At 36.5% G+C, this 22,851-nt stretch overlaps 1 protein-coding gene across 4 annotated transcripts in view; it reads left to right on the top strand.

The window, feature by feature from the left end:
* Positions 1–22,851, top strand: part of GULP1 (GULP PTB domain containing engulfment adaptor 1) — a 147,371-nt gene that overhangs the window by 48,884 nt on the left and 75,636 nt on the right. For all 4 annotated transcript variants that reach the window (XM_039369793.1, XM_039369792.1, XM_039369791.1 and 1 more), the window contains exon 2: positions 8,799–8,926. The gene's annotated coding sequence lies outside the window, so the exon portion shown is untranslated. The remainder of the gene's footprint in view (positions 1–8,798; positions 8,927–22,851) is intronic.

Here is a 22,851-nt window from a genome sequence, read left to right as displayed (position 1 = left end):
CATCAGGCATGATTATGTTAAAATTAAATTGTATTAAAACTTGTAAGATTTATTCAGTTTGGCAAGTCATTGTAGGTTTATAAGTTTACATGAAATGAAATGCACAATTTAACGATCTAACATCCTATCAAATTTGTTTATTTTTGTTCTTCTGTATGATTTCAGAATGGTTGGCTCTGTTACAGAAAGTCACTGAAACCTGAAGGAAATTGTATTGAGGTCTCTTCACTGCCAAAAATTGTTGGCGGGATTCTCTTTCCTACTTCCCATAAATCTTTAGCTTTTAATCTCCTAGAAATCCAATGTTGCTAAATTTATTTCATTTATTAAAGCAAACTTTTAGAAGCTTTGACTATCATTTTTTTTCTCTCTGTGTCTGCTTCCCTCTTGTTATTTTCTTTTTCTCTTAGCCACCCTCTCTACCTGATGCTTAAGGACAGCATCACATAGAAAACATTAGTTTATAGGATAAGCAAGTGCTTTTCCATCACATCAGAATCCTTTTGATGCCACTTCAGTTCAAAGGACTTTGAGAATGGCTTACAAAGAAAGTATTTATCTCAGCAATCATTCCACAACATAAGGGTGCTATTGAAATAATAAACCGTTGCTATCCAAGCTATCTTTAATAAGCTCTGTTCAGATATCTGAACAGAGCTTATTAAAGAGGTAGCAGTCAGTTTTAACATCCTTCTCCATGTTTAAATTAATCTACCCTTAAATCCTAATGCATCCAAAAGCTTATGTCAAAAGCTGCAAGAAAAAAACTATTATTGTCACTGTGGTATCTTTGCTCACATACTGCTTCATGTAAAAACCTCCCATTTGTTGCTTCCATACTCTCATTAGTCAGAAAAAGTCCATAAAATTCAATGACTTTCTATTCTTCTGAGTTAATTTGGTTAATTATAATTATATTGTAACATATAACATTCTAAGCAGAACAAAAGATGCTGAAATAACCTGCTAAAGAACTGTTTCCCACATTTTCTGAATCTATTGTTTTAAAATGAACATGATATTTCATATTAGCTTACCACATGTTAATTTTTTTTTTTTTTTTTTTTAGGTATAGCAGTAGTTAAGGGCCAGTTTGGTCTAGTGGTTAAGGCACCAGACTAAAAACCAGGAGACTGTGAGTTCTAGTTCTGCCTTAGACAAAAAGCCAGCTTGGTGCCCTGGCTAGTCACTTTCTCTCATACCAATGAAGGAGGCAATGTCAAACCACTTTCAAAAACTTTGCTAAGAAAACTGCAGGGACTTGTCCAGGCAGTCACCACAAGTCAAGACTGATGTGAAGGCATCAAGAAAAGAAGTAAATAAAAGTATGTGACATAAAAATAAACACAGAGTTCTCTTTTCCATTGATTCAACTTTTTCATTAAAAGGTTAATTCATTCCTTCTTGTTTCTATCTATCGAGTTTATCTTTTTTGTACAGTGCAAGTTTGATGTTACAATTTATTAGAAGAGATATATGATATATTGAGGTATAGTGTGGCTGGGTCTTTCTAGCATTGTAAACATGTTAAGAGAGAGAAACAAAAAGTATCAGTATTAGCAGAATCATAGGCAGTACATGAAGCCTATTGCATTTACATTTAGATGTTTTCCAATTGAGACAAGTTATCCTTCAGTACTAGTTAGATTTATCTGGTACCATGATATAGGTTAATACTAACAACTTACTTTGGAAGTAGAATAAGAATAATTTATGGATAATTCTTCCCAATATTGAATATTCATGAAGATTGTGGTTGCTTGATATTAATTAGAAAATTTGTGACATGTATGGACCTAGTCTCCAGAAGTAGTTAAGATTAAAATTTCAATGGGAATTGGAATATTTCTGAGGAGTTATTCTCCCCAGAATAAACATCTTATACCATCTATTAAACTGTGAGGGATAAAACAATATAATTAAGGAAAATAAATTATAAAATTTAAACTCATGACAATAAATGTGACACTGACAGAGAGTATGTTCAGGTTAGAGATCAGTGCTTTAAAAATATTAAGAGTCTGATTAAGAATATCTTAGGAATCTATAATTTGATCACATGATTAACATAGAATAATTGCTTAGAATCTATGGGGTAATTTCTGTATCCTATAACAGGGCTTTTAAACCAGTGGTACGGGTACCACCTGTAGTACATTGGCACCTGGAAGGTGGTACGCGACCATCCTAGAAAAGTGGTAGTGGGGGAGGGGAATGAACTGAACCGGTGGCAGCACCGCACAAGCCTGAGCGAGAGATGGCTGGAGCTACAGAGCTGTCAGGGCTCAGTGAAAGCACCAGGATCAGTGCCGCTTTCCAGCTGATTGGTGCTTCTTCGGGACTGTCGGCTCAGCGGAAGCGCCAGGATCAGCACCAGGCTCCAGCTGGAACTCGGTGCTGATCCTGGTGATTCTGCTGAGCCCTGAAGAAGCGCCGATCAGCTGGAATGTTGCAGCATCTCCAGTCTTGTAATTTACTTTCAGATGCTTGCAACTGATTCATATTTATGACAGTCACAGTGTCCCAGGATCATGTGAAGTGACCCAAACCTGCTGCAATCACTCAGAAGACGGGGGGGGGACAAAAACCAAACACCCCCCCACCCCACCTCCGCTGCCAATCCTCAACAGAAATGCTCACAACAATGAAAACCTCGGACAGGAGGAAGAGCGCCACCGGGCGGACAGGCAGGTGTCTTGCTTGGCTGTGGCTTGGGGGGCACTTTTTTCATTGTAAGTTCAAACAGTCACAAAGCAAACTGTTGTAAGTTGAGGACTACCTGTACTTTATCACTTTTTTCCTTTTTTTTTTTTTTTTGGTCATCAAGTTTTTGACATCTTGCTAGGCTGGTGGTACTCAAATATTGCCATATCCTAAAAGTGATACAATGGGTGAAAAGGTTGAAAAGCCCTGTCCTATAATATCCATATACAATAATCTCTTTTAATTGTCATTCCCCTTACTCATGATTTCTCAATCATGTGTTCATTTTTTCTTCTTTTTATAGGTTCTTTACCTATTTTATTTAACGCTTATGGGCTATAAAAGAACTTTATATTTAAGTAGTACATTTTTGCAGTTTTAATATAAACCTTATGCTCCAGGATTGAAACATGGATGGGTAGGACACTTCAACCTAACTGATCAGACCCCGAAATTCTGTTGCCATTGGTCATCCAAATAACATGATGGACATTTACGGTATACAAATCAGAGAAAGAAAGACTTTAAGAGGTTTGCTTTGCCCTTTATTATCAGGAAGAATACTTACCTTCTCTGGGACTAGGAGGCTGATGGATGCCACCCATGTCCCATACATTGGCCAAAGGAACAAGAGCAAAATTCTGTTTACACAAGAGTTTCAGGAAATTGATATTAGCCACCATCTATCATTTACAGCATAATATTCCTTCTTTCCTAATGGCTTTGAAATTTCCCCATTCTCTCTGATTCTTCCCTCTGTTTTTAATTCGTTGTTTGCCATGTCTTATAAATTTGAGGATAGGGCCTATTTCTTCATTTTAGTAGATGTACTTTAGGAGAGAATAATTGCTCAGAAAAATAAGATAAAAGGCTATAAATAAAGCAGTACATAGAAAGGTCCGGTCTCCATGTTGGCCTTTTGTTAAACACTTACCAGCAAGAAAAATGAGAAAAGTTTGGATTAAGTCAAAGTAAATGACACTATCTGAGGCACCATCATAACATGGCAAAATTGCAAGACAGGATTTATTACTTGAGTGATAGTTGCCAACTGGAAATACATACGTATTGCAATAAAACTAATTTAATGTATGCATTTTCAAGGGAGCACTTATACAAGATATTGTTTAAATGGTACTATATGCTTGGCAGAACTGTAAAAGAATATGTTACAATATATTTGAATATGTTGCAGATGTAGAAGGAGAAAAGAACGTGCATTCATATTAGGAGAGATTGTAACTAGCTTTAAAAATTTAGTTAAATATATAATATACTATAATGAAACTATATAATGAAATCATCAAAACAATTAAAAAATGAAAATTAGAATATTTCGGACATGTGATGTGACACCCAGAAAAATACGGCTACTCCATGTAATCTTCCAGGGAAAGATTGAAGGCAAACGAGGTCTAGGCAGAAGAACAACATCATGGCTTCAAAATCTAAGGGACTGGTCTGGACAAAACTCAGCAGCACTTTTTTGTGCAGCTGCTGATAAAAACAAGATCGCCAACATGATCGCCAACGTCTGATAACGGATATGGCACAAGAAGAAGAAGAAGAATGAAATACAACTAAATCCATAAATGTGTAATTAATGAATAGGTTGATTCCAAATATTCTACACTACTTTTTAATGGCATTCTGAGTATCTTTAAAACTTTTATTTCTTGAGCTTTGTCGATGTTATATATTGGTATATGTTGCTATTGGTGAGTATCAATAACTCTGTTGATAAATTATTGTAACTTCCAACTTAGTTTGCACCTAAAACCACTTCCTGCAAATATCTATATTCAGATCAAAGCAAACGCACATGCACTCTGTTCAGCTAGCAAAAATATAGCCTGAAGCTTATTAGCAAACATGAAAAAAAGATGATAGGATAAAAGATATGCAAAAGCAGAGTAGGAGGGAGATGAATAAAAGTAAATTTGTTACTTTTTCATCACTTATCAAAAAGCACAGAATTTTCCAGAGCTATTGGAAATACCACTTGTGGGTACTTGGCATGGCCAAGTACCAAAACAAGTAGCCTTAGGTTATTCCAGTCTTAACCATTTTATGGAAAGGGGGACACCAAGTGATGCTTTCTCTATTCTACACACACACATAGACAGACAGACAGACAGACAGACAGACAGACAGACAGACAGACACACACACACACACACACACACACACACACACACACAGAAATATTGACGTCCTTTCCCCAGTCCTGTTAGTTCCTTATATTCTGTTGCCTGGAATAAAAATAATAATATTGAGCTTTGGCTGAGTGATAGGATTATCTTTTTTCAAGGTTCATTGGCTTCTATTATCTACTGTTCTAGTACATCAGAATAAGAAGTGATATTTCCTGAAGTCTGCAGTAATGCTTTATGGATTAAAGTTGCAGCTTGTTCAAGCTTACTTGGGAATACATGAATATCCAGTTGAAATTGGTAGAGTTTATTTTTTTTAGTAGAGAAATATGGAGCACAGAAAAGTGTAGTTAATCCTCCACATACAACAAGGAGACAGAATTTCTGTTGCTAAGGAAAGCGATTGTTAAGTGAGTCATGTCGGATTTTATGACTTTTTTTTTGCCATGGTTGTTAAACAAATCATTGCAGTTAAGTTAATCATGCAGTTGTTAAGCGCATCCAGCTTCCCCATTGACTTCGCTTGTCAGAAGCCAGCTGGGGAGGTCACAGATGGCAATTACATGACCCTGGGATGCTGCAAGCCTTGTAAATACATGCCAATTGAATTTTGAAATACAAGCGCCTAAGTTTTGATCACATGACAGTGTTTGAAACCTGGAAGCTTGGTAATATTCTGCTGAAATACTGTTATTATTTTTAAACCTATGGGGTTTTTTTATTATTAAAGGGGTAAATATCTGGGGTAGAAGCATAACTATTGCCTTTTTTCTCTTTATAAAATGATCTCCCAAACATCTTTACTCTATGATCAAGAGATCAATCTCTCCATTACAATAGTGGCATTTCAACTCCAGCAGTAGTAAAATATAATAATAATAATAATAGTAATGATGATGATGATGATGATGATGGAAGGGACCTTGGAGGTCATCCAGTCGAACCCCCTGCTCAGGTAGGAAACCCTATACTATTTCAGACAAATGGCTGTCCAGTCTCTTCTTAAAAACTTCCAGTGTTGGACCATTCGCAGCTTCTGGAGGCAGGTTGTTCCACTGGTTAATTGTTCTAATTGAAATTTCTTCTTAGTTCTAGGTTGCTTCTCTCTTTGGTTAGTTTCCATCCGTTGCTTCTTGTCCTGCCTTCAGGTGCTTTGGAGAATAGCTTGACTCCCTCTTCTTTGTGGCAGCCCCTGAGATATTGGAACACTGCTATCGTGTCCCCCCTCATCCTTCTCTTCATTAAACTAGACATACCCAATTCCAGAAATCGTTCCTTATATGTTTTAGCCTCCCGTACTCTAATCATCTTTGTTGCTCTTCTCTGTACTCTTTCTAGAGTCTCAACATCTTTTTTACATTGTGGTGACCAAAACGGGATGTGGTATTCCAACTGTGGCCTTATCAAGGCATTGTAAAGTGCTATTAAGACTTCATGTGATCTTGATTCTATCCTAGCACTGTCTTGGGTTTTTTTGGTAGCTGCAGCACACTGCTGGCTCATATTTAAGTGATTGTTCACTAGGACTCTGAGATCTCTCTCATAGTTGCTACTATTGAGCAAGGTACCCCCTATACTATACCTGTACATTTGGTTTTTCTTGCCTAAATGTAGAACCTTACTTTTTTCACCATTGAATTTCATTTTGTTAGATAGTGCCCAGTATTCAAGTCTGTCAAGATCCTTCTGTATCTTAAGCCTGTCTTCTGGAGTGTTGGCTATTTCTGCCAGCTTGGTGTCGTCTGCAAATTTGATGAATTCCCCATCTATCCCTTCATCCAAATCATTGATGAAGATGTTGCAGAGCACTGGGCCCAGAACAGAGCCCTGGGACACCCCACTACACACTTTCCTCCATGTAGATGCTGTTCCATTGAGGACCACATACTGAGTACGGCCGGTCAGCCAGCTATGAATCCCATCTGGTGGTGATGCTGTCTAACCCACATTTTTCTATCGTATCAAGTAGTACGTTGTGGTATACTTTATCAAATGCCTTACTGAAGTATGTAAGTATGCTTATAAGTATAGTCCAAGTATATATTATCACATATTTTGATTAGGTGATTACTGGAAGGAAAATGAAAGAGTTCTTGGCTAAAAAATAAAGGGAGTCAATGAATGACTCAGCTTAGTTCATCTAGTACTCAGGTTATCAAAAATATCGATTGAGATGGGGAAAAAAATAAAACAGCAACATCTGATAATAAGTAGGCTAACTATTATCAGATGTTGCTGTTTTATTTTTTTCCCCACTCGCAAAAGTTATGGGAAAATGAATTAGAAAAATCAAGAACAAAGCAAAAAGCTGGCATATATAAATGCAGTCATATATTAGTAAATTATTTATTTTAAAGAAGGCAATGTACTTTTCAATGTTTTCTTATTGACTTCTTTTTATGAAACTTTGTTTCATATTTACCCTGAACCCATTTACAGAACCATTTCAATAGCCATCAACTCTGTTTATTAAAGAGGCTTTTTGTAAATATTAGATTTGCTTCTGTTTCTACCAATCTTTTTTGAGGGGTGGAAGTTTGTTTTTGTAACAGAAAAAATATTCAGTAAGATATATCATTATACAATATAGATTTAGGAGTGCTTGTCTTTTATTTTCTTTTTTCTGCAATGTCTTTGACTGAGACTAGTTCTTATTTACGTATTCATGGCAGATTTCTGATCAATGACATTCAGTTCCTGTGTATAGAAGTAAAATGTACATATTGAGTCCCCTGTATAACATTTATTGTACAATCTTTTACTGAAACCTCAGTAGAACTCTTAAAGCCCAGAGGTCATGACTAGTACAATATATTGACCTGTAAATTTCAGCAATAGAGGCCCACTCTTAAGAAATAACTATTCTTCTTAGAACTGTAAACATAATCAATAATGAGTATAAGACTTTGGTAAGCTTCATATCTGTATGTTGTACTTATATACTTGTTTGTATGGCAAAAACATTACATTCCTAATAAAACTATATTTTCATCTTTGCTCCAGATGGATCATTGAGAAAATATTTTTTTCTATTTTGGGGTGTGTGTGTCTGTGTTTGTGTATGTATGTATGTATGTGGCAGGAAGTGCATTTATAACCCTGATCAGCAGCCAGATTGCTTCAGCCAAGTTTAAAACTGGTTTTATATCCTGTTGCTTTTGTAATAAACCACTGATGGTGGTTTAATCGAGAACATGTGTGGTACATCAAAATGAGGCCTAGAAGATCTTAATGGAAAACAACTGATTCTAATATTTATTTCATTTAAATAGAAATTTGAAGTTAAAAATGAGTTTAATTTCAAACTCCTTTTTGTATTATGTAAAATATAAAATAATATAATTCTGGGTCTATCAACACAGATATGCATAGTTAGCATCTTTCTCATAGAACATCTTAAACTTGTAAATGCAAATAAATTTGGTTCGAGAAGTGATCCGAGAACTGATAAGATAATTCTTAAATTCATTGTATTAAACTAGCATTTCAGATACCCTTGACACATTTATTAAGTAAGATGCCTTGAGGTTTTTCTGTTTTTCTGCTGCCATTTAAATTTCAAAAGTGGATAGACAGGTATATTGCTTTTTTACTTTGGATAATCGAAGAATCATATATTTGCTCAGCTCACCTCTCAAGGGCTGTAAAACGTATTTATAATATTACCATCTAATATTCTTACTATCTGGTTCTCCAATCCTTGACTTATGTAAGTGGTAATGTAGAAAAGCGTTCCATTCCTATTAAATCAGATATTAAACAAGGAAGCTTTGGAATAGTAAATACGCTCCCCAAAGTGGTGATATATTATAAGTCACCTCTGAAAAGCTGTACGTTTCTAATATTTTTATTCTTTTGAATGCAAATAAATAATTCTTAAGATAATCCGTTGATGATCAATTCACTTTCTAATAAGCTGACTTTTCTATTTCTTCCTTTCAGCATATTCACCATTAACTGAAAAATAGGAAACAATTGCATGAAGTCAAATATGTGGACAAAAAAGTGAATTATTACTCTTGAAAACAAACAACTATTTTGATCCTTGGTATAAATCTGAGCTTATCACGGTAAGAATTTCATGCTTTGTACTGACTTTTTGTTAATATTTATACAGTTCATTTACTGGACCGTTTGAAAAGAGACTTACGACCTTTTTTCACACATGACCATTGCAACATCCCCATGCTCACATGATCAAAATTCAGACACTTGGGAACTGGCTCATATTTATGCAGTTGCAATGTCCCAAGGTCATATGATCACTTTGTGTGACCTTTTGAGCAGCAAAATCAATTCACTTAACAACCATGTTACTAACTTAACAACTGCAGTGATTCAACTTAATAACTGTGGCAGGACAGGTCATAAAATGGGCCAAAATTAATTTAATTGTCTCACTTAGCAACAGAAATTTTGGGCTCAATTTTGGGGTCATAAGTTGAGGACTGCCTGTAAATACTAATGTATTGGAAATAATTACATTGATAAAATTTGCAAATGATTACTGTGACTTGTTAATTCCATATTTTCAGAGGAAACTGTTTCAACCCATTGTCTTCCAACTGCACATGTGCATATCGCTCAGTTAGTTATAGTGGAAGCTAAACTGTTTGAAAAAAAATATTACATTTGCAGAAAAATGATTGGAAAATGCTCTTCTGCGGTGTCGAATTTTGATGCTTGTTTTATAAAGTCAAGGCATAATTAAAAATTTTAAATGTGTGATGAGTTTGTATGTATAATATAGAGAAGAGGAAACTGTCCCTCTAATTATTTGAGTAATTGTAACTGATGCTGGAAGTCATTCCATATTTGTAAGGCCACAAATTATCCATATCTGGTTTTCGTGTGTGTGTGTGTGTGTGTGTGTGTGTGTGTGTGTGTGTTGCAGCACCCAAATTACTAACTACATAGCCTTGAAGATCCTCAAAGGTAGAGAGAAAAATGCATTGAAGGATGGTTCAAAAAATTGAGTGATATTTCAGTTGGTGAAACTGATTAGTCTTACTTCTTAAGCCAAATTCCTTTTGAAATAGCAGTACAAAACAGTTGGAATTATGCTCATTACAATTCCTTATTTTCCTTAAACACACCATTGCCACATTCTTAATACTAAGGTTTTAGAAGGCAGTTCTAACCTACAGAAACACTTAAATATATTTTGCATAGCTCTGGAATGTTTACTGCAATTTAGGGGAAATTGCTCTCCTTTTCCCTCTTATGCTTCTGCAGGGTCTTTGCCAACAGCCTCCTTATTTGCCAAATACAAAGATTTTGATCCTTGATGAATTAAATTTCAGATCCATGGCATCATATAGTCTATTGAATATTTGCTCCGATCTCTGTGGGTTCTTAGCCAACAACACAGCATCATCTGTATATACATACACATTCAACAAAATACACATTTCCAATAAATATACTTCTAACGTTACCATAAACATTGTATACAATTATCCATAAGTCTATTAGGAATTAGGACAGCCCCATAATATTCTTATTCCTTGCTCAAAGGAATATTCTTGCACGTACTTATCTTTCATCTATACCACACTTCAGCTCTGTATTCATACAAAACGTTTAATAATTCAAGCTTATATCATATCCTTTCTTTAAATAAATACACTTTTTTTCAATCAATGTTCTTTAATGCTGAAGAAGGGAAAAAAAATCTGGTTTGCCCAAGTCCTGCTTGGAATTTAGTTGTTGTGTGCTTCCCAAATTCTTGTCATTGTCCCCTTCTCTCCCCTTTCAATCAGAATTCATTCAAATGTCTCCCCAGTCATACTTCACTAATTAAACCATTTGTGTTTTACATTCATTCTTGCTCTTTATTTCCTTGCATTAGGGAAAAAGCGTTCTCCCAATTATCAAGCTTAGAGATATTAACAAATATTAGTAGTAGTAATAGTAGTAGTAAAGTTGGAAGGGACCTTGGAGGTCATCTAGTCCAACCCCCTGCTCAGGCAGGAAACCCTACACCATTTCGGACAAATGGCTGTCCAGTCTCTTCTTAAAAACTTCCATTGTTGGAGCATTTACTGCTTCTGGAGGCAGGCTGTTCCACTGATTAATTGTTCTCACTGTCAGGAAGTTTCTCCTTAGTTCTAGGTTGCTTCTCTCCTTGATTAGTTTCCACCCGTTGCTTCTTGTCCTGCCTTCAGGTGCTTTGGAAAATAGCTTAATTCCCTCTTCTTTATGGCAGCCCCTGAGATATTGGAATGCTGCTATCATGTCCCCCCTTGTCCTTCTCTTCGTTAAACTAGACATACCCAATTCTAGCAACCGTTCCTTATATGTTTTAGCCTCCAGTCCCCTAATCATCTTTGTTGCTCTTCTCTGTACTCTTCTAGAGTCTCAACATCTTTTTTACATCGTGGTGACCAAAACTGGATGCAGTATTCCAAGTGTGGCCTTACCAAGGCATTGAAGAGTGGTATTAATACTTCACGTGATCTTGATTCTATCCCTCTGTTAATGCAGCCTAGCACTGTGTTGGCCTTTTTGACAGCTGCAGCACACTGCTGGCTCATATTTAGGTGATTGTCTACTAGGACTCCGAGGTCCCTCTCACAGTTACTACTATTGAGCATGGTGCCACCTATGCTGTACTTGTGCATTTGGTTTTTCTTGCCTAAATGTAGAACCTTGCTTTTTTCACCATTGAATTTCATTTTGTTAGTTAGTGCCCAGTGTTCAAGTCTGTCCAGATCCTTCTGTATCTTAAGTCTGTCTTCTGGAGTGTTGGCTATTCCTGCCAGCTTGGTGTCGTCTGCAAATTTGATGAGTTCCCTATCTATCCCTTCATCCAAATCGTTGATGAAGATGTTGAAGAGTACTGGGCCAGAACAGAGCCCTGGGGCACCCCACTACACACTTCCCTCCATATAGATGCAGTTCCATTGAGGACCACTCGCTGAGTACGGCCGGTCAGCCAGCTACGGATCCATCTGGTGGTGGTTCTGTCTACCCCACATTTTTCTATCTTATCAAGTAGTAGGTTGTGATCTACTTTATCAAATGCCTTACTGAAGTCCAAGTAAATTATGTCCACAGCATTCCTCTGATCCACTAATTTTGTCACTTGGTCAAAGAATGCAATAAGATTTGTCTGGCATGATCTATTTTTGACAAACCCATGTTGGCTTTTAGTAATGACTTTGTTTGCCTCTAGGTGTTCGTTGATTCGTTGTTTGATTATCTTTTCCAGGATCTTCCCAGGTATTGAGGTCAGGCTGATAGGTCTGTAATTTCCTGGATCCATTTTTTTTTCCTTTTTTGAGGATGGGAACTACATCAGCTCTTTTCCAGTCCTCTGGTAGTTCCCCTGTGTTCCAGGATCTTTGAAAAATATAGTTCAGTGGTTCTGATATCATATTTGCACCTTTTTGAACTGCATAATCTACCTCTGCAATCTTGTTCTTTTTCAACTTTCTCACAGCATTTATTACTTTATTTTCTCAATTCATTCTTGTATGGCAACATTTCTAGCATTCTGTTCAGTGCTACTCTTTAATGTATCATTCTTGTTCCCAAAGAAATTTCTGAAATACTCTCTTCAGAAGTCTTCCATTTCAGTTTCATCCCTAATGAATTTTATTTTTTTAATACTATTCACTCTTCTTTGACTACATTCTATGTAGCTACCATTTTCTCACTTACAATCTAATCCAAAGCAAAAAAAAATTGAACTTCTAGTTACTTGTAATTATCTTGCATTACATGGTCTTTTAATGATTACTACTCTGTGATCCTATTTTTTTGTTGTTGTTGTTCTTCCTCAAATGATTTTGCACATGCTATGGTGTTGAAGAGGCAAGAGCAACTCCATGAGTAGAAAATTTAAATGTGGTCCTAAATCATTCTCCTGTTGTCACTGTCAATTTCCCTGCTGCCATGGATTGGATTGACTTTGAGAATGTAATTCCGTTTTGAGTGAAAATTTCAAGACTGGAAGACAGGCTGGAAATTCAAGAAGATTTGAGTTCAACTTGTGAGTGCTTAGTTTTGCACTTTTTCTGTTTCCTGGAAGTGATTAGTGCCACACCATTATTTTCATGGCACTTTAGTCTGAGCGAGTTGCATTAGGCTTTGGATTATACAACAAGTCTTCTGTCACCTTATAGGGTATTGGAAATTAGTATCTATTACAAGATTTAAAAATCTTGGCGCTAAACTAGCTACAGCTAAGCAAGCTGTAATAAATTAAAGAAAATATTATAAAGTACTCTATTTACCTCAGACTGTGAGCAACGTACTCTATTTTGACTACCTTAATTATGGACTCTGTTTGTTTTTATCAAAACATATTTATATTTTTCTAATTTTGCTGCATATGTTCAGTATAACTTGACATATTTAAGTGTTTCTCCAAATGATTTTAATCAAAGTGTAACATAATCCCATTTTAGCTTTACTTCAAAACATTTATTCAAGACACCTTGCTCCTGCTGCTTCTTTTGCTTTCCATTAATAAAAAAGATAAATAAAAACTCTTCTCAAAATCTTTCCCTAAAATTTAAAGCAAAACAAGCCTGGATGAAATTTGCATTGAAGCACAGGAAGCCTTTGTACTTAGCTCTCTGCTCATTGTGTTTCCTCTTAGCAGAGACTTCATATTATGTAAAATATCGATTCTATTCCAGTAATGCAATATTGCTAATTGTCTTCCAAAAGTTTCATGAAGGTATGAAATATATAATGTGTAAGAATATTTGAATACAGTTGTCCACGACTTACAACCATTCATTTAGCAACCATCCAAAGCTACAATGGCACTGAAAAAAGTTATTTACAACCAGTCCTTGCACTTACAACCACTTCAGCATCCCCATAGTCACATGATCAGAATTTGGGCATTGGTGTGTGCAACCATTATAAATGGTTGCAGCACCTGAGGTCATGTGACTGCCATTTGCCATTCCCAGCTGCCTTCCAACAAGCAAAGTCAATGGGGAGAAAGCTCGCTTAATGACCATGTGATTTGCTTAATAACTATGGCAGTAAAGATTGTAAAATCAAGCATGACTCACTTAAGGACCAGTCTGCTTAGCAAGAGAAATTCTAGTCCCAATTCTGGCCATAAATCAAGGACTCTCTATATATACATTCCCTGCCTCCCTCCCTGTCAACAATTATTATTGAGTCTGTGAAGATCAAATAAGTAAAAATGGTTTATTAAAACATTTATTTTGGAGTTATTTATTTATACAGTCCCATATTCAGGGACTCTAAGTGGCATACATCCAATAAAATAACACAGTCCATAAAATAAATCTCACAGTCAATAAATGTAATTAGATTTATACTTATGAAATATAGACAGAGGCTCGGGAGAGATGTAAAGCATATTCTGCCTTAAAATGCATAGCAAACGAGAATGCTCCTGACTTTTTAAAAGCAAGCAAGTTAGGGGTAATCTTCACCTCAGGAAGGAAGATATTTCACAGGGTGAGGGCTGCAACTGACAAGGCTTATTCTCTGTTCAGCTCCAGAATAAAGTGACATTCTAATATAAGAGCTGTAAATAAAATCTATATTGATTCTGTTCTTCTATAATTTTAAGATATGCAGAACACCGATGGATTCAATTTACACAAACAATTATAACAGTCCAAAAATATGCAAAAGTACATTATGCTTTTAAGATAATTAACGCTCATGATTTAATCAAACCAAGCAGGTTATTTCCATAATCTTCTGTTGGCAATTTCATCTGTATTAAGTCATTTTAAGGTCTTACAGGACTTTTCGTTGTGTGAACCTGAAAAAAGACAGAGCTTCTTCAAAGACTTAACTGAGCTTATTCCTGAGAGTATTGAAATATTTCTTACTAATCATTTAAAAATATACACAACCATAAATACTATTCCTTGGAAACCTTATCTAATATTTTCTGATTTATATTTCTTCTCATGTCCATCTTCAATTCAGATATCCCCATGTCATCAGTAATTTAATTTCACAAGAATTGTTAATAATGAATATCAATATACTGCAACAAAATAAGTAATCATATTTAATTGTATGTGATATTGTATCTATAAGATCAGAGATCAAAAAGGCATTAAAAAGTTAATAATAGATTTTATGGATGTTATTCAATATAGATTAAAAGAGAAAAAAGAAAGAAAAGAGGGTATGTACACATACAGGTATATATGTGACTATGTATCTATATGATAGGTGGTCAATAAGGGTGGAATGGAATTGGAGTGCAACGGCATTTACATCAAAACCATTGTCTTGTAATTGCAATTTATAGTGGAACAATTTTTCACTTTTGAAATGATTATCCTCAATTGATCTGTCAACAGACAGAGTAAGATTTCAGATTAAGGCCAGTATCTGCTGTTGTCAAAGAAGATTAACTCGAAATACTAAGTATGATACATAGAGAACAAGGGTGATAAGTTTCAGTCGTTGCATATGACTAGACACAAAGGTGTTCTTAAAAAGGGATGCTGTTAAATCTCTCCTCCATTATCTTTAGAGACCGGGTGTCAAAACCTGGCAGGTGAATATGCTTCTGTATGGGATGGATAGTATTGTAGAGGTATCTGGGCCACAGTGGGACAACTTTCCCCAGCCAGCTTGCTGTGACCAATTCACCATGGCCAACTTGCCACGGTACAGTTCACTGCGGACAGTTTAACAATTCTATTTAATTATTTAAAATAAATTTTTAAAATATATTTTTTTGCCATTCACATTTCATTCTGTCCCTCTTGCTTTCTTTCGTTAATGATTCTGTTCCACCATCTCTTTGGTATTAGTGTAACTTTTGCCCTGTGGTGAGTTGGCCATGGTCAGGGATAGGCAACCTTGGCTCTTTTATGACTTGTGGACTTCAACTCCCAGAATTCCTGAGCCAGCCGTGCTGGCTCAGGAGTTCTGGGAATTGAAGTCCATGAGTCATAAAAGAGCCAAAGTTGCCTACCCCTTGCCATGGTGAATTGTCATAGATCCATCTGGGGATGGAATAAGAAATGTCACTTCAAGTAATGGAGTGGGTGATATGAGGATTTCTTTCTGTCATCTTGTTAGTCAGAAAGCATGGCTTTCTTCAACCCCATCATTAACAAAGCATGAAGTAAAAGTTCAGAGTAAGTCACATCAATAACTGTTTACATCTTCCAAATGCAGGAAGCTAGGATTAGCTGAGTTAAGGACTCTACCATCACCACCAACAATCCCAGACTTATTTTAGCCATATTTAAGACAGACTCTCACTCTCAGTCCAGCTTGAGCCCCAAAATGAATTTGCCCACAGAGGGCAAAGCTTGGAACATAATTCTCAGAAACTTATATCAAATTTATTCTAATATGGAGGTTTCTTTATACACAGAACTGAGTACCATAAAAAGGTGGCTTAACAGCTGCTATCCACAGTTATAATCTTGGCAGATTTGAATGTTTGCATTTGTATATGTAAGTATAGATGCTCTTGTGTGTATGCATACACTATTTAATTTGAAGTTTATTTTGACAGTTTGGGGCACTGTACATGTACGGTAAAATCTATCTGCTGCTTCCTGTATTTTCCTAGAATCTTTTCTGGAGGCTTCTTCAGTTTTCTAGAGTATATTTTGAGAATATTCAAGGGCCTATGCATATCAAGGGAAAACATCCCCTTATATTAGGGTTGTCAAACTCACGTCATGTGACATGCCGGCAATGGGGTGGGCGTGGTTTCGCCATGACGCATCCGGCCCATGGGCTGGCAGTTTGACCCCGCTGCCTTATATTATTGATTAGAAAGGATATACATTGAGTGAATCTATCACTACCCACTATTACATTTCAGTATTAATTATGACATTATCACATTAATGCAAAACTAGTTAAGCAGTTGGCCAAACTATTTCAATTTCAAGAAAAAGCTATAAGGTATAACATGAATATTGCTTCAGAACAGCTGTTCACTCTGATGTCTTCATTTAAAAAACCACTAGGACTGGTAAGCACACTGAATAATACCACTCTAATGTGTAAGTTCCCTCCATGTCCCTATGAGAACCAGGGCTGAGGTAACCATAAATGTTACCTGTGCTGCTATAGTATATCCAGCTTTCTAAAGTTCATGTACTCATATCTTGCAGACACTATATAACTAGATAGCAGCAAACAGATACAGACCTCTGGATCTGTATAATAGAGACCTACTTACATTGCTTGAATGGAGTGGTTTTCGTCCACCATTTGCAGATAGGACCTTAAACAACTCAGTCATATGCTGAGTTTATTCCATTTTCCCTGAGTAAAAGTGCCTTAAGTATGCATCTTAAAAACAGAAATTTGATTATTAAACAAATATGGAATTTTTGTTTAGCCTAAAAAAAGAAATTTTCAGAAGAATCTTGTTGCAATTATAACTTAAAAGAAAAGATGTTGCCAATAAATCAGCATTTTTCAGAGTTGTTTATTTATTATATGTGGTTGCATTGCCAATATATTTCCAATTTTAAATTCCTAGGAAGCAGCAAAGCAAACGGAAAGTTATTGAGATTTAACTTCTCTATTGTTGCCTGGTGGTATACTCAAGCATGATGAGATTTATCTAGACATTTGATGTAAGGTGGAGTACTAGAGAAACCAACTCTAATATCTTCCTCAACCATTTTTCTTTTCGCAGTTTTAACAGAATGTGAGTGAGTTCTTCTAAGCTCTTCAGTTTAATAAAGAGGCATAATGTAAAGACTTACTTTTAATGTTATTCACCATTTTCATAACTGTCTAGTGCAGTTTTCAGCTTGTGGCTGAGTGTTTTGAACCAGTGCTTCATGATGTAGAAGTCACTACCAGTTTCAATAAAATATAAAACCTTGTTGATCCAACTATTGAAAGAACAGCTTCTGCACAGATTACTGCTTTGGATTTCCAGGACAGATTCTAAGTAGTTAACCAAAGCTGTGAAAATATCTTGACCTATTGTTGTTGCCTCAAGCTCTACAATATTTTAAAACAATTACAATCATCATTGTGGTGAATGGAATGTCAGTAATTAAGCTTTCCCGCAAAGATCTTTTGACCCATCTGGATTGTGTACATTTCCTCACTCTGATTTTTTTTTCAACCAGAATGAAGACACTAGTACTATGTAAAAGAGAAGATATTCTTTACTATTTATTTTGCTTCATACGCAGAAGGAAGAGTCAGTGTCTTCAGTCTCTGCAGTTGTATGATGTTTTATATTTTAGTTATGGGTTCTATTACTAAATGGTGGGCTTCTTGGCTTGAGCTGCTTTAGCAAATTTCAAGCTCTGCTTGTTGGAATTTAAAAATTCAAACTTCTAATTGGATCAAGACTGATCCCAGAATGACTGGGTGTGGCTGGGAAATATCTCCTAGTTTGCTTCATTTGTTAAACCAAGAATACATTCTGGACTAGAATGAAATTCATCACAATACCAGCTAAATCTCACTGCTGGGTAACTATCTGCCTAGTGGGATTTATTATTATGTATGGACAATCTACAATTAGATTCATAGTCTATGACTGGTGGAAACATAATAATTCAAGACTTAACCAAGGACATAAGAATTACTAAGTGAGTGTCCACAAATATAGGCAGTGCCATATTCATCATCATCATCATCATCATCATCATCATCATCATCATCATTATTATTATTATTATTATAATTATTATTATTATGGATCATCGCACAGTCAGCCAGATGTTCAGACTGGATTTGGCATTTTGTCTACCTATCAAGTCCTTACCCAGGACCTGGGGTAGGCAGATGTGGATGTTTGATGGTATTACAGATATCGTCGCAGGATGGAAGCAGTTCCTAGTAAGGCCGCCTTTTGCAATTGACTAATAGCGAATTTGTCAATGCCAATAGTGTTCAAGTGGTGCTCCAGTTGTTTTGGGATTGCACCCAAGGAGCCTATCACTATTGGTACTACCCTTGCTTGCTTTTGCCACAGTCTATGATGATGATGATGATGATGATGATGATGATTGGTTGCACAGTCAGCCAGATGTTTAGACTATATTTAGAACTGGAATTTTTATCCACCTATTGAGCTCTTCCCAAGAACCTGGCATAGGTGGATATTGCTGTTTGATGGTGTTAAACTACATCACAGGATGTAAGTTGTTCCAGATAAATCTGTCTTTTGAAATGGACTGATAGTGAGTTTGTCAATGCTGATGGAATTTACCTGGGGTTCCAGTTGATTTGGAATTGCACCCTATTATTATTGGTAGTTTTTTTGGCTTTCTTTTGCCACAGTCTTTTTACTTCAATTTGCAAATCTTGATGTTTTGTGATTTTTTCCAGTTTGTGTGATCTTGCAGCAGCCGTTTCTTCAGCTTCTTTTCAGAGGCAGTATTTACATACAGAGGCTTCACATACATTTGCTCTTGATCTTCCGGAGCTAGAATTAGCTCCTTTTGTCTATGTCTTCAACTTTCCTGCTCTTAGCCATTGCCAGGCCTTGTTGTTATGTGTTTTGCCTGCTAGTTTTGTTTATGTACTGGCCATGCAATGCTTTGCCATGTCTCTTTTCTATTCTTCACTTGGTCTTTTTTGCACGCCAGTTTGGTTTCTCCAATATTCTGTACTAATTTCAGTGCATCTTCTTCACTGTCCTCCAAACATTATTCCAATGCCCTTTATTCTTTTTCAACTGTGTAGCGAACGTGCAACATTCCACATCCGTACCTCATTTAGGAATGAAAATTATTCAATAGTTATGCTGCCTTCCTCTACTGCCAACTCCCCCTAATTTACCTTGACAATTTGAGCTGCTCCTGGCAAGGGTTTAATTTTTTGGGTAGATTTAATTTGCCTTGGGTAGATTTGGGGGTGAATACTTTATTTTGTATTATAAATCAAAAATTGATCTGCTAGCTTTTGTTATTTCTGATTTTGCATGTTACAGAACTGATGCATTCTTTTCAGATATCTTGTTGTCTTGGGGAATGACTAATCTAGTATGGGTTTTTATAATTTACATTTCACCATATTGTTTATGGGAGAGACTCTCCTCTGATGAAACCAGTCCAGTATGGTTGAATTATTATTATCTATTTTATAGTACTCAGGGTAGCAGACATAATGCTGCTGAGAATTTTCTCTAAAACATCCTATGAGGTGGACTGGGTTGAGAATAATTCAGCTAGTCTACCTCCACCTGTCATTTTGTCCTCATTTTTAAATTTGTCTCCTATTTGTTATGACATTTGGGACAGGTCACAATGTGCAATTCCAGATAACTTCTCTGGTGTCCAATTGGCGGTTTACTATTCCTCATGGATCCACAGGCCTTTCAGTTGCAAATGCTTAAAATCAAAGTTTTGTGGTGCACATGAGGGAATCTCTGTGGCATTCTGGGGATATTCACTGCCTTAAAGTGAGATATTTGTCAAGAGAAATGGCATGGAAATGGAGTAGCTGCTCATCTCCCAGGTGACAGGGCCTTTCTAAATACTACTGCATGGACTAGTGTGTACTGAATAGGTCTGAGTTTTGTTGAGGAGTAAATATATTTTGGATGTTAGGGTTTGAATCAAGGCTTTTTTTCAGTGATTTGTAGTGTTTTGAGTTCTACATCACATACAAAAAGAGATGCTCTCCAAATTAGTATTTTACAAGCACTTTTTTGTGCTAGAAATATGGTATTCAGTAATTAAGTGATTTCAGTTAACCAGATGCTCAACTCAAAATTGGGCCTCTAAATAAATATACATTATTTAAATACCAAGAATGCTTAACTTTTTTCAGGAAGAATCTGTTACCGTTATCTTCCTGTATGCTTTATTGTTCTATTGCCTCTATTTGTACCACATAATTCTTTATTTCTTCTCTGCCTATTTTTTCCATTCTGTCTCCATTTTCCTCACTAAGACCTGAAGATTAGCATTACCTTTAGTTCCCTTAGTGAAATTTGAAAAACAATATCTCTTAGATGTCCTTTTCTAATACTGCCCAGCTTCCACTTTCTGCCTTCCCTTCTTTTCTGGCTTTTCACTAAGCAGAAGTAGCAATAGCTGATTGCCACTCTTTATCTCATTCCTATAGCTGTTCCCTTCTTTCTGCCCTCTTGTTTGAGTTCCATGGGGTTTGGGATAAGTGGTTTTTAAATCTTTAGTTTTTCTCCCACCATTTCAATAGGACAATTTGTTTGCACAGTACAAAAAGAAATGATTAGGCTTCCTTCCTGTTTTAAAGGAATTGCCCTAATCACGGGCAAACCATTATTACTACACTATGGTTTCTGTGCTTTAAGATTTATTTAGTAATTTTTTTAAAAAAACTGTTATGAGCTCTCCAGATAAGTAAGAGATTTAGTAAATAAATATTATTCAACTTAATCATAGTGGATAGGTTTTCACAGCTGTTCTTGATTATCAAAATGGCTTATGATGAATACCATGTGGGAAAATGAATGATTGTATATGATGGGGCAGTGGTGAAGTTTCACTGGCCCTGCTGCAAGCTTCTTCAGAATTAAGTACATTCTTTATTTGCTTTATTTAGTAGAATGTGTGGGCTGCCTGATTCCCAGAGAGTCTCAGTGGCTTACAGTCTAATAGGAAAAGTATTAAAAAAAAACAAGAAGATAAAAAAATCATGAGCAAACATCTAAACAACAACAAAAACCATTCGACAGGGCATTACATGTGCAAGTACTGGGAGAACAGTCACTATATATATTCCTAACCCTGAGAGATGGGGGTTTATCAAGGCTAAGACCTTTCTCAGACCATATCAAATCTCTCTTCTGCCAATTTCTCCTTCAAGTACAGTCTAAACTAGGAGAAGATGCCCCGTGGCTGCCATATTTTGGGAGTTCCGCTAATCAGTCATTAAAGTTGTGTTCTTTACATTATTTGTTAACAGTAATCATATCTGAAAATATGGTTTTTAATATGTACATCATTTTCTGCATTAAGAAACTGCTATGTTCCAAACTTATAAGTAATTGTGTTGCTCTGGAAATATAAACATGGCCCTTGCTTAAAGACTCTTCGTTCAGCAACCATTTGATGGTGATGAATGAAGAGACTTGGATCCATGCCCAAAGTTACAGCCACTGCAGCATGTCAGTGGTCACATAACTGTAATCTGGGCTCTTGGCCACCCATTTGTGCTTATGACATATTGCCAAGCACCCCCACGAACGTGTGATCGCCATTTGAAATCTTCCCTATCAGCTTCCCCAGAAAGTCAGTGTGTAATGACCCAGGGCACAGCACAGAGGCAATGCAATTCAAACAGTTCTTTTATTGCTCCAAATTTTCCCCAAATGTTCCCACTTTTGCTGGCAAGCCTCCAACAAAAGAACACACACACACACCTTCAGCCTACTCTGGCTGAAAGTAGGTTCAAATACAGTCTGCTTAGCATAAGAAAGTACTTAAGGCCATAGAGATAACAAGGAAGAAAACATAAACTTAACTAGTCTGTTTGAATCCTAGTTTGCCTGAGCAGTTTTCAAAAGAGAGAATCCGAAATACAGTCTGAGGTCTTTAAACATTCAAGTAACGTGGTCAGTCAATCCAATAGTTCAAGCTTCCAGGTTTCCAAACAGAAGTCACAGAACAAGAGATCAGCAACAATATACAACACTCCAAGAATCAGCGTTTGTTCCCGACAAATGCTCCTCCCCACAGTGTCTCCTTAAATCTCAATCACCAGGTGTTCCTTGTGGAGAATGGCAGGATGCTCTCCTCCCAAGTAATTGAGCCTGCCTGCATTGTTCCCTCCTTCTCTCCACTCTCCGTGCTCTAGGATCAGGTGGGAGTGGCCCTTCTCATCCCTTCTCATCGCCTGAACTCTGTGTCTCTCCTGTTCCTCCTGTTCCAGTCCTGAAGGGCCCTGGCCTGCCTCTGCCTGCTCTTCCCCACATTCCTCTGAAGTCACAGACACCTCTCCCTCAACCTCCATAGGATCCCATTCCAGTTCATTTTCCTCTGCAGATTCAGGCTCTGATGGAGGCATGACACAGTGCAACCTAGCAGAATTTAATTTGAAG

Source organism: Crotalus tigris, unplaced genomic scaffold, assembly GCF_016545835.1.
Source record: "Crotalus tigris isolate CLP2741 ecotype Arizona unplaced genomic scaffold, ASM1654583v1 scf7180000021232.520764, whole genome shotgun sequence".
In the NCBI taxonomy this organism is placed as follows: domain Eukaryota; kingdom Metazoa; phylum Chordata; class Lepidosauria; order Squamata; family Viperidae; genus Crotalus; species Crotalus tigris.
This window is presented reverse-complemented; position numbering and strand designations above follow the sequence as displayed.